The 12,097-nt window shown below is 38.4% G+C and overlaps 2 protein-coding genes across 2 annotated transcripts in view; one reads left to right on the plus strand and one right to left on the minus strand.

Annotated features, from left to right (window-relative positions):
• The window catches only part of LOC5571134, a 221,908-nt gene that overhangs the window by 80,521 nt on the left and 129,290 nt on the right, over nt 1-12,097 (plus strand). The window lies entirely within an intron of this gene.
• LOC23687709 (fibrous sheath CABYR-binding protein) overlaps nt 1-12,097 on the minus strand; it is a 28,098-nt gene that overhangs the window by 14,315 nt on the left and 1,686 nt on the right. The gene's annotated exons all lie outside the window — the stretch shown is intronic.

The following is a 12,097-nucleotide window of genomic DNA, read 5'->3' on the forward strand; positions in this document are numbered from 1 at the left end:
AATTCCCGGGTTTTTCCCGGATTTCCCGGATGGTGGTATCGGACAACGGATCGCAGTTCACCGCGTTCTGTACATCCAATGGATTCCAACATCTAAAAACAGCACCGTATCATCCACAATCCAACGGCCAGGCGGAGAAGTTTGTCGACACTTTGAAGAGATCTCTACTTAAAATAAACGAAGGGGAGAAGATTGCCAAGACACTACAGGTATTTCTACAAACGTACCGTTCTACACCAAGTCGTATACTGCAAGGAAAATCGCCAGCAGAACTAATAGTTGGTCGCAAAATGCGTACAGCTCTCAGTTTACTTCAACCATCCCAACGCATACCCACAGTCGTGAACCAGCAGCAGAACGATCAATTCAACAAAAAGCATGGAGTTGTTTCCCGTTCGTTTCAAGCCGGAGATAAAATATATGCCAAGGTTTATTCTGCGAACAAATGGACTTGGTCAGCAGTCTCAGGTCAGCAGTCTTCAAAATCTCCTTTGCATTGGGTTGCTTTGATCAATAAAGCAGGGAGAAGGAACATGCACACTCCTCTTTTCCCAATCCAACATTGCTTTGATTTGCTCCTATCATTTCGTGAAAATACTGCATCAATGATCTAGAAAAACATCAACCCCTCCCGTTGCGCGAATGTGAGTAGTAGGCATAACAATCGTACGATTATCGTTTCATTGCGTGGTTGAAAAGCTTGAAAACTGTCAGACTACAGTTGTCTGCAGGTGAAAATGTTCATTTTTGAAGAACTGGTAAAGTGTTTTATAAGGCGAAACTTCATTTTATTTGGTTTTATTGAACTTATTTGATTTTTTTTCTTATAGAGAAAACCGCCGTGCGGGGTGACATTGGGCCTAGGGGGTGACTTTGACCGCCCTTTTCGATGCATCTCATGGCTAGTACGGGAGTCAAAAAACTAATCAATGACCATCCATTAGCTACTTATAACGTATTCTTGAAGCTTGCCGCATTGTTTTCGTTTTTCAGGTTTTAGTTTGCTCTAAAAATCTTGGCCCAAAGTTACGCTTATGGCCCAATGTCACCCCGGATGACGGAACCGAATGGATGGTACTAGCATACAAAAGCCAACGATAAACGACTCTATCATAATAGTCCCATTCAATTTAATCGAGGCTTATCGGATGAGAACTTAAAACCCCAAAATTACAATCGAACTCAGTGACAATCTGTTGGATTAAACTGATCGACCATCCAAGCTTCCCAGCGGACAATATCCAGACCGGCGGACACAAAGAACCGGAACAGAACCGAGGGATTTGGGAACTCGCGCAACGTGATCGGAAGAACTGAAGCAACGCACATACGAAACAAAACGTCCTTTATTATAAACGGTTCGATAGTAACTGACTGCACACTACGTCTTCGAATTCAATTGTTCTTCATACTGTTCTTCTTCGTTATCTTTCGGTAGCTGTTATTCATACACATAGGCGTATACAGAAAATATTGCTCTTCACAACACTCCTCCTCAATATTTTTAAACATATTCAATAGCCACATCTTCACTTCTTTTCCTTTACCTTTACGATTGATTAACTTAACTTTTCTGCTCTTCCTAACCTTAGCTATGATTGTTCGAAGTAATCTTTTATTTCATTCCTGCTACTTTTTGATTATTACTTCATATTTCTTCATTTCTGTATTTAATTTAAAATGTTCCTGATGACAATGTTCTCACTGCTACAAACAACTATTATTGTTCTCCACACAAGATGTTGGTTAACGTTTATCAGTTGATTTGGCAGCTGCTATAGCCAAATGGGTGTAGCCCACTACGTAGTCCGTAAGCCGCTTTGGAAGTACGCCTCTGGTGCGCCGCTTAGCACCTTCTTCTTCAATCGGGTCTTCTGTAGAGTCGTAGTAGAATTCTTCACCTTCTTCATCCTCAGACGTCCGCTCCTCCTGAACTGGATCATCGGCGATCACAGGCTCCTCCTGAATCTTGCCTTTACCGCCATCCAAAATTAACTCAATTGAGCTGTTGTTGTTTTTGATTTCTGATGCTGAGCGTTCAATGGAAACGTTCGGCAATTCAAGAAAGCGAACATCGCGGCTAATTGTTAACTTGTCGGTAGCTGGATCGACGAATCGATATGCCTTGCGATCACTGCAGTATCCGACAAATACTAGCTTTTCTGATTTCGCATCCATTTTCGAACGTTTAACATTAGGTATGTGAACGTACGCCACGCTGCCGAAGACCTTCATATGCTCCACCGAAGGCTTCTCACCGAACCACTTCTGATATGGAGTCGTGTCCACAGAACGAGAGGGCATTCGGTTCTGTATGTACGCTGAAGTCATGATCGCCTCGCCCCAGTACTTTCTAGGAAGCCCTGCATCAAGTAACATGCACGAAGACATCTCTTGCAATGAGCGGTTCCTTCGCTCTGCAACCCCATTCTGTTGGGGTGAGTACGCGGCAGTGAGCTGTGCTTCAATTCCTTCTTTTTCGTAAAACATCCTTAGCTCATGGTTCACGTACTCTCCACCACCGTCTGAACGTATGACACACGGTGCTCGGCCAAATCGATTCTTGACGTGTGCCACGTATTTCTTTATGCATCCGGCAACATCTGACTTATTCCTCAACAAACACACCACAGTGTACCTCGAGAAATCATCAATTAGCGTCATGAAGTACGCATATCCCCCGGGTGTGACATCCTTAACTGGTCCGCAAACATCCGTATGGACTAAATCGCCAACTCTCTTGGCTCTACTTTGCGAAAACTTCGGGAAACTATTTCTGGGCAATTTTCCCTTCAAACAATCCTCACATACCTGTTTTAATCCGCAGTCTCGCATCGTAAATCCAGTGACAAATCCTTCCGTTTGAAGCCGATCAAAAACTCTCGGGTCCCTGTGCCCGAAACGTCGATGCCAGGTGTGAGGGCAATTCTCGTTGTGCCGCACTTCTTCACTCAGCCTAGCACTCTCCGGAACCACAAGCTGGAACAGATTTTCACTGGCTTTTGCAACTGCAACCACCTTCCCATCGTCGCTTATTATTTCACATTTTGCCTTCACAAACCGCACTTTTAGTCCTCGTTGTGTGATCTTCCTCACCGAGAGCAAATTACTGTCCAAGCTCGGGATATACAGTACTTCTTTCATGACGATTTTACGCACTTCGCCATCTCCATCCAAACACGAAATAACACCTTCACCAATACCAGCGGCAGCTGCAACCGATCCATCGGCCAGCACCACATTCACACTGATGTCTTCATTCAGCTCGCGAAAGAACTTTCGGCTGTTACACATATGGCTCGAGCAGCCGCTGTCAACGTACCAATAATTCTTCTGCCGCTTGCTGCTCACAGTAAAACATATCGGCGATTGGGCTTCCGTTACTTGCTTCGCTTTAGTGTCACTTTTCTTCGAGCTCTTCTGTTCATCATCACTTGACTGCTGCGACTGCTGCCAAAGCCGACAATTTCTTTTGAAATGTCCTGGCTTTCGACAGTGGTAACAAACCCGCTCCTTCTTTTGCTCGATTCGCGATTTCAGCACTTTCTCACTTACACCACCACGTTCGGCACGACGTTGGTGTTCATCCAGGAGCTTTTGTTTAACCAACACAATTGTCTGGTCAGCGTCGGGTCGCCCTTCTAGAGCTGTCACCAAACTTCCGTAGGAGTCCGGAAGACTACGAAAGATCATTGCGATTTTCATCGGCTCTTCTAACGGTAAACCCGCGCACGACAGTCTGTCAAACAAATTCTCAAGTTCAAATAAGTGTTCTTGCATATTACCACCATCACTCATGTCTAAGCTACACACTTTCTTAAGCAATGACACTCGCGACGTTGTGGTGGCTTTCTCATGATAGTCTCGAAGCTGATCCCACGCACCCTTTGCACATACGGCGTCTTTCACTAAGCTTAACTGTCCGTCTTCCAGAAAAAGCACTATTGTCGCCAGAGCTTTCTGGTCCTGATTCGTCCACACCGCAGTGACCGGTTCGGGCTTTGCATCGCCAATGGTATGCCAAAGCTCTTCACGCTTCAGCAGCATCGTCATCCGCAGCTTCCACGTCTGATAATTGTCGTTGCCGAGACGCGGCATGATATATTTCTCAGACATTTTTCTGCTATTCGTAAACAATACCACGCAACTAGCAACACTTTCGCAATCTAACCGCGATCGCGTCGATTCGAGACGGGAGGAAACTCACACTCTCACTACTAATTACTGGATCGAATCAGCAGCTGGAATTCCGACACCACTACAATCACAACACTACCGGACGTTTTCTGTTCTGCTGGTCGGGTGAAAATGTCGAGAAACGAGCCGGGACTTTACCTCAACAAATCTGCTCATCGGCCGGAAATTATCGATTTTCTCACAAACTACAGCCTTCCGCTTTTCACTGCTCGAGTTTCGGAATATCACTTCTCGAGCAATTTACTGCCAATAATCACTTCTTGCAAGCGCACACCGGGCGAGCAAATATGCAATGGCGGCGGAATGAAAAATCACTAGCTTCACGAATCTTCCGTCACAAAACTGGGCCACATAACCTGTTGGATTAAACTGATCGACCATCCAAGCTTCCCAGCGGACAATATCCAGACCGGCGGACACAAAGAACCGGAACAGAACCGAGGGATTTGGGAACTCGCGCAACGTGATCGGAAGAACTGAAGCAACGCACATACGAAACAAAACGTCCTTTATTATAAACGGTTCGATAGTAACTGACTGCACACTACGTCTTCGAATTCAATTGTTCTTCATACTGTTCTTCTTCGTTATCTTTCGGTAGCTGTTATTCATACACATAGGCGTATACAGAAAATATTGCTCTTCACAACACAATCGTCATGACCAGCAAGGGCTAGTTTCACTCCAAGATTTTTTTACTATGAATTATAAATTGAATCATCTTGCAAAAAGTACTTCCCGTTCATTTTTTTTTCGGTTAGTGCTTCAAACGACTGTCTTCGCCGTTGGCCCTAGACTCTATCAGGAGCATCATCGTGCTTATAAGCATATTTTTTTACTACCACGTCTATACTGACAACATTGGGAATTTCATGCATCGAGCTTTGAACTTTTCTCATTCAATTGAATGCGACTAGGCTCTGCAGTACCGTAAAGTGCCGTAATTCAGCGCAGTTAACGAATAAAACATTTCAAATGCTTAATTAAAAATTAGTATTGCATCAACAAAAAAGATTTATGGGTGGATCGCTAGCAAATCTATTTTAGATTATGGCAAAAATATAAACTAGACTGTATTCACACGTTACAATTGTGATTTTTTTGAAATAGTTCACTCGTTGAAATTGCCTAATTCCGCGCATTTTTTTAACGCTTTTCCATATTCCGCGCAGAAGAATGCCTAATTCCGCGCACTTGCAAAACAATCAAATTAACATTAATTTTGTATAAGGCAGCATCCGTTCATTACGTAACGCTGAAATTGAACATTTTCAACCCCCTATCCCCGTCCACAACACTTTTTGTATGAAAAAAAGTAAAGTTTTGTATGATCCGTAACGTAGACTTTTTTATAATTTTTTGACTATCACATGAAATAAGGATAAACATTTGTTATAGTCTTTTCCTGAGACGAGACTCGCGAAGACGGTCTTCTTATTCTGTCGTTGCGGAGTTTTTTACTTATTCCTCTGTGTTTGTATCAATCATGCGCAAACCCTCACATGAACATCCCAGCAAATATGCAATTGCGATTACATCACACCGAAACATAAAAAGCCTTTGAAGTGAAATTTTATGCCAGAAAAGTTGCAGACATTTGAAATAACTATAGTCTTGTGTTTAGATTTATCAGCAGCTTTGGAAAAACTGCTCCGAACACTGAGGATTTTATAACAGTTTATTCAGTTTATTTGTATTCAAACAATACTTTTCAATTTTTCAGCATTTGGACGTTTCGCGACTGCGGAGACGTTTATATTTTTTTCTTTTCCTTGTCTACATTGGGGTTGCATGTTATTCCAGATTGCGGTAAAATTTTACCGAAAACTGTAAAAAATTACCATACTCCGTTAATTTATTTCACCGAAATTTTCAGCTGTTGGTATTACGTTGAATTTCACGGATTCCTGTAAAATAATTTAAGTCTGTATATTCGTATTCTGCACTGTTCATGCAATAACAAATGTTTATGGACCTTGGTTTTGGACAAACTTTTCCTCCCACAATGAATGACCACGTGGTTTCTGAACGGCCGCTAGTTTTCCTGTAAGTGGGCTTTCCCGATATTCCGGTTGTTTGCGAAACGTATTTATGCATGAAAATACTTCCTCAGATAAATATTCAGCTGTGAAGACCAATATAGCATGTTTTACTTGTTTGTTGTTCTGTAAATAGCAGTGCGCGGAATTAGGGACTTATGAAAAATGACGTGCCCTAATGCCGCGCAATACTTTTTGGGATAAATCTCAATAATTATGCTAATATTTGATAAGATTTCATAGAAGCATCATGAAACACATCTGTAGCAAGTAGTTTCATAGAATATTGCATAAATAACGAAACATTTTCAATATAGAAATCACGTTTGTTTGTGTCCTACAGTCTTAGCACGGACGCTAAGGGAATTGAAAAAATGGCGTCTACTCAGACGGGCCTCCACTGATTATTTTTTTACGCCGCGAAAAATTGCTCTATTTGCTTTTATTTGTGATTCAAACTCATTCTAAATCAAAGTAGCATCAAATGGCGTTAAAAGTTGCTGCAGTATTGATATGTATTTCCATATGTAAATAATTTTGTATGAAATGCGCGGAATTAGGGCACTTTACGGTATAAAGCTCTTTCTAAGGATTGATAACATCTATTCTACTATCAGTTTTTTATGTGTCGTTCCAGGGAACAGTTCACTTAGTTATTACATACGACATTTCACATAAACTGCCCTCTTATGACAACATCCCAGAAATTTATACGGGGCTATGTTCGATTCAGTTTTAGCTATCAAGATCTAGGCACGATTTAGTTGAGTGCAATCCACTTTATTATAAGGTGATTATAGAACGAAGCCACACCTCAAAATTTCAAGAGCACGAGACTTGAGAACCAAACAGCGCTCCGCGTTGAAAATTTATCCCATTGGTCACCACCAGCAATCAAGTAGTTTGATTGATTTTCAACGCGAACTGTTGTCAGATTCTCCAGTCTTGTGCACTTGAAAATTTTAAAGTTTGGCATGATCAAATGGTGTATTCAACTAGGATCTTTCTTATGAGCAATTACCCTTTTCATTCAAATCATCCTTTTTTGAAGTTCTCCCTTCTAGACACCTTCCTAAAAAAACGTGGTTATCACACATACTCTTCCGTTGATAAAAGTTATGTTTTCGTATGGAATTATTCAAACGACAAACACGTTCTAATCCAGATCAGCTGAAATGATTTGCATCAATGATGCAATACTTCTGACCAAATGATCATAGGATCATTGAAATGCGAGGATTCGAATTCATCACTAGGAAATGCAATTTTTCAAGGCATGCTTTTTAAGGCTAAGTAGCCCGTCATTCATTTTGGCAACAATGATGACTTTTCAGCTTGCATTTCAAAGTGATAAAACTCAGTCTTGATAGTTTATATTGACTTGAAAATCTATCACTGTGCGCGCTAACATGCATAAAGTGTGCTGATACTTTTTCACCTGTGTCAGTGCTAAACCAACTGATTTTCTTTGATTCGAAACCATGAGATCAATTAGCAACAATCATCAACGGCGCGTATAAATTTCAATGACGGCCTACTTCGCCTTAAATCTCTCTTGCGCAATGATGGTTTCGGAAGACTGGTCAGCAGGAGTCGTGATTGAGGCGTTTGGACATGTAAACTACAACGTGTTACTAGACAACCAGCATGGCAGACGCAAGCTCATTCGATCCCATGCAAACCAGCTGAAGTGGTGTGAAGTAAGCAGCAGCGTTACAGATTCCAGCAGATCACCATTAAGTATCCTGGTTGACATGTTTGGCCTACAATCAAAACCTATACCCGTTCAAGATACTATTCCGGTTGACACAGTTGAAAATCAGGAAATATCGGACATTTTTGAAGTACGTTTGCAAGCTACTAACGAAAATGACCATGGACCTGAAGCTAATCAACAAGAATCAGAAACTATACCTTCAGTTACTCCAGAGGTACGAATCCGTCCAAAGCGAACAATTCTCGCATAACTTATGATCTCTCCCTAAAAGCCATTGGTAACCATGTGTGTAGCTAGTTGTTTCTGAGCATTTGAATGGAGTTACACGTCATTTAACAACGCTATGGCGAAGAAATGATCATTATCTACCTGCCAGTGGTGCTGGTTTGGATGCTTATTCATTCATTTGCTCAGAAACAACGAGCTACACACGTGGTTACCAATGGCTTTTAGGGCGTTATCCCAGATTATGCGAGAATTAGAATGCCATCAAGATTCGAACCGTACTGGGTACTCCGGAAATAAAAAGGGAGAGATGTTATCACAAGCAATCCTGTGGTAGCATCGTAGCAGTCCATGGCAGACAACTCTGAGTTGGCATTCTGACAAGTAACTCTGAAAAGAGTGATTCCATAGAGCAGAGGTTCCCAAACTTTTTATGTTCGTGGCGCCCTTGAAAATTTTCTGGGAATGGCGCGGCGCACCAGTATGAAAAAAGCGGAAGTTAAACATTTAAATTATTTATAAATAAGCTATTTTAAATTCTTTTGAATTTCATTGTTTTAAGTATTATTACAAGAACAACATCACAATAACTTAGAGATAAGAAGTATCACTGAAAACAGAATTTCTATATGATGGCTAGCTTGCTTTCTCAGGCTGATTTAACAGAATTAGAGAGATATTTTAAATCACAGAACAAATTAAAATTTTAATATTGAGCTTTGAATAATATCTTGATATTAAGCCTAGAATTAAGTCTCACATATAAAGGATGAAAAGCAAAAAATATATAAACGTAAAGCTTCTGTGATTTATAAGGGAATATTCCACTTTTAAGGTGAAGATGCATCGAAGTAAAGCTAAAAATTTTCCGGAAAATCAGACATAAATTGAATTTGAATATTTGATCGATTGGTTCCACCAGCGAGTGATCAATCGAACATGTTTTCAGCTTAAACGGATATATTGATGTCCAGTTTTGTGCTCCTAGAAATAAGAAGTATGGCTTCGATTGATCCTCAATTTAAACATTACTAACAACATTAAATTTAGTTTAAATTTATGTTTCAATAAATTAAACGTCGTTTTTATACCCACATTTCATATTTTTTTAAAGAAGAAATCATTTTTATTTATTTTTTGTACAACTTTTTAACATGCAGTTCAATTTTTATTTGGATTATTGAAAATTGAAAAGGTGAAATAACATTTGATTTAACCCTCTAATACCCAATTTTTTATTTTCGATCTAAATATCATTTTTAGTTACCTAAAATCGGTTTTAAACACGTTTTGGGCAATGGTATATTTTTATTCAAAAATCTATCTATTTTGGTTTTTGATTTTTATCATTTTTATTTTTGAACATCCCTATCCTTTTTCATTTTTCTTGAAGCCTCTTCTTGTTACTGATTTTCAGCAATAATAAAAATTCAAGTTTTTACGGTACTTTTAAAAATATAAAATATTTATTTTTTTCTGGCAGTTTTTTATTTTCCGTGTAATTAACGAAAAAAACAGGTTTGAAATTATTTTTAAAACGATCAAGCTCTTCTTATATGATAGTTTTGATTTATACATTATTAACAACATTAAATTTAGTTTCAATTTATGTTTCAATAAACTAAACGTCGTTTTCATACCCACATTTCATATTTTTTTAAGAAGAAATCATTTATTTTGTACAACTTTTTAACATGTAGTTAAATTTTTATTTGGATGATTGAAAATCGAAAAGGTGAAATAACATTTGATTTAACCCTCTAATACCAAAATTTTTATTTTTGATCTAAATATCATTTTTAGTTACCTAAAATCGTTTTAAACACGTTTTGGGCAATGATTTATTTTTATTCAAAAATGTATGAATTTTGGATTTTGATTTTTATCATTTTTATTTTTAAACATCCCTATCCTTTTTCATTTTTCTTGAAGTCTCTTCTAGTTACTGATTTTCAGCAATAATAAAAATTCAAGTTTTTACGGTACTTTTAAAAATATATTTTTTTTATTTTTTTCTGGCATTTTTTTATTTTCCGTGTAATTAACGAAAAAACAGGTTTGAAATTATTTTAATACGATCAAGCTCTTCTTCTGTGATAGGTTTGTCGTAGAAAAATAAAAAAAGGTGCGATTTTTTTATATTACACGTTAAATGCACCTCAGGCATTTATAGGTTACTAGTAATCCCGGCAAACTTCGTCTTGCCATCAAGTACGCTGTTAAAAAACGTCATGGCACGTCCCATACAAAATGAAAATCTTGTCCACTCTCACTGTTTTGACTATCATGGTGAATATCCTGAGCATTTTATACACACAAACACGTCGGAACACTTCAGGAACATAACTACGGAAGAATTTTTGAAATCAGATAATCCGTTCTCCAGCCATTTCGTGACATACAAACACCATTCCATTTTTATTTATATAGATATACGAAAACAGTTTTTCAAACAATTTAAAAAAAATACAAACCAGTTTCAAAAGTCATAAAAATCTTTTCTTATATGCGTGTTATGAGTCAAGGTTTAAGCCAAAAATAAAATGTTTCTGAATCCAATTTGAGGAAGAAAAATGATATGTCGTCGACTTTTGAAAAAAAATGATGATTCAACATTACAAAATTAAATCTACTATCCTTCTTTCTTGTACTGCTTAGAAATTAAAAAGGGTTTTTTCAAAGCAAATAAGGAAGCCAATACTATCAGAAAAATGATCGAAATGATCAATAAGAGTCAATTAGTAAAACTATAAAGGGGTCAGTACCGATGTCATCACATAATTTGAATGTTAGGTACATTTGCACCTGATTTATTATCTTTACAATTGTTTTAACAATTTTTGATATCTAAAATATTGAGCACGCGGCGCCCCTGGAAAAGTTCTACGGCGCACCAGGGCGCCGCGGCGCACAGTTTGGGAAGTACTGCTCTAAGGTTCACAACTACATCTACACTAGGGCACCCATACCATTGGGCGTGATAACCACTATTACCAGCTCTTGTACAGAACAGTCTCAATTAGCTCTAATAAAGATTATTTAGAATATAAGAAACCTCGAATTAAATAAGCGCGCGAATTAAATAAGCTGGGGCTCCCAGCAGTTGAATATCGACAAAGATGGAGCTTTGGAATGCGGTAGGAGTGAAGCAGGCCTGATTTTCAAATGATTAAAATAAAAGACACAATGACATTAACAAAATTTACACATTTTTAAGGTAAACAAAAATGTTGCCAAAAACGGATCCATTTTGTTGCCAAAAATGGAGCATGCCAAAAACGGAATCGCACTGTGTACCCAAATTACTTACTATGGATGATAATGCAGGGCAACTGCAGTTTGATCAGCAGGTTTGGCCCGGTATGCCAGATAATATAAACGATGCATTCTGTGCGATTATAAAAACTAGATTCAAGAATTTAGAATGGACGAATAGAGAAAGATATTTTTTGGACACCATTTCATTACCAAAGATAATGCAATGATCTACACTACGGCTTGCTACGAAAAGAGAAATCCATTTGAAACAGCTATCTCAAATCGCAAGAAAAACTATCCACGAATGTTCCTAAAACTAAAGCAGATAAAATTTACTTGGGTTTGCGGATAAACCTTTATTTTGCACCTATTTTATACTAAAACCTTGCTTGTTATACGGAAGATTTGTTGAGTGATCCAAAATGTCAATTATAGCAAATAAAACTAAAACAGTCGTAGAGAAAAAACTAAAAGGGGATATATTCAACTAATATAGTTTGTCAACTAGCTCTACGGAAGTAAGCTACTAACAGTGGAGAATGTCTACTCATAAAAATAGATAACTCTGAAAAGTCACAATCGAGTAAAACAAAAGAAACTAAAATAGATATCTATGTAGGAAAGGTAAGAGCCCAACATCTGATTCTACCCCTGGAACTGC

The sequence above is a fragment of the Aedes aegypti genome, chromosome 3 (assembly GCF_002204515.2).
Source record: "Aedes aegypti strain LVP_AGWG chromosome 3, AaegL5.0 Primary Assembly, whole genome shotgun sequence".
Taxonomy (NCBI): domain Eukaryota; kingdom Metazoa; phylum Arthropoda; class Insecta; order Diptera; family Culicidae; genus Aedes; species Aedes aegypti.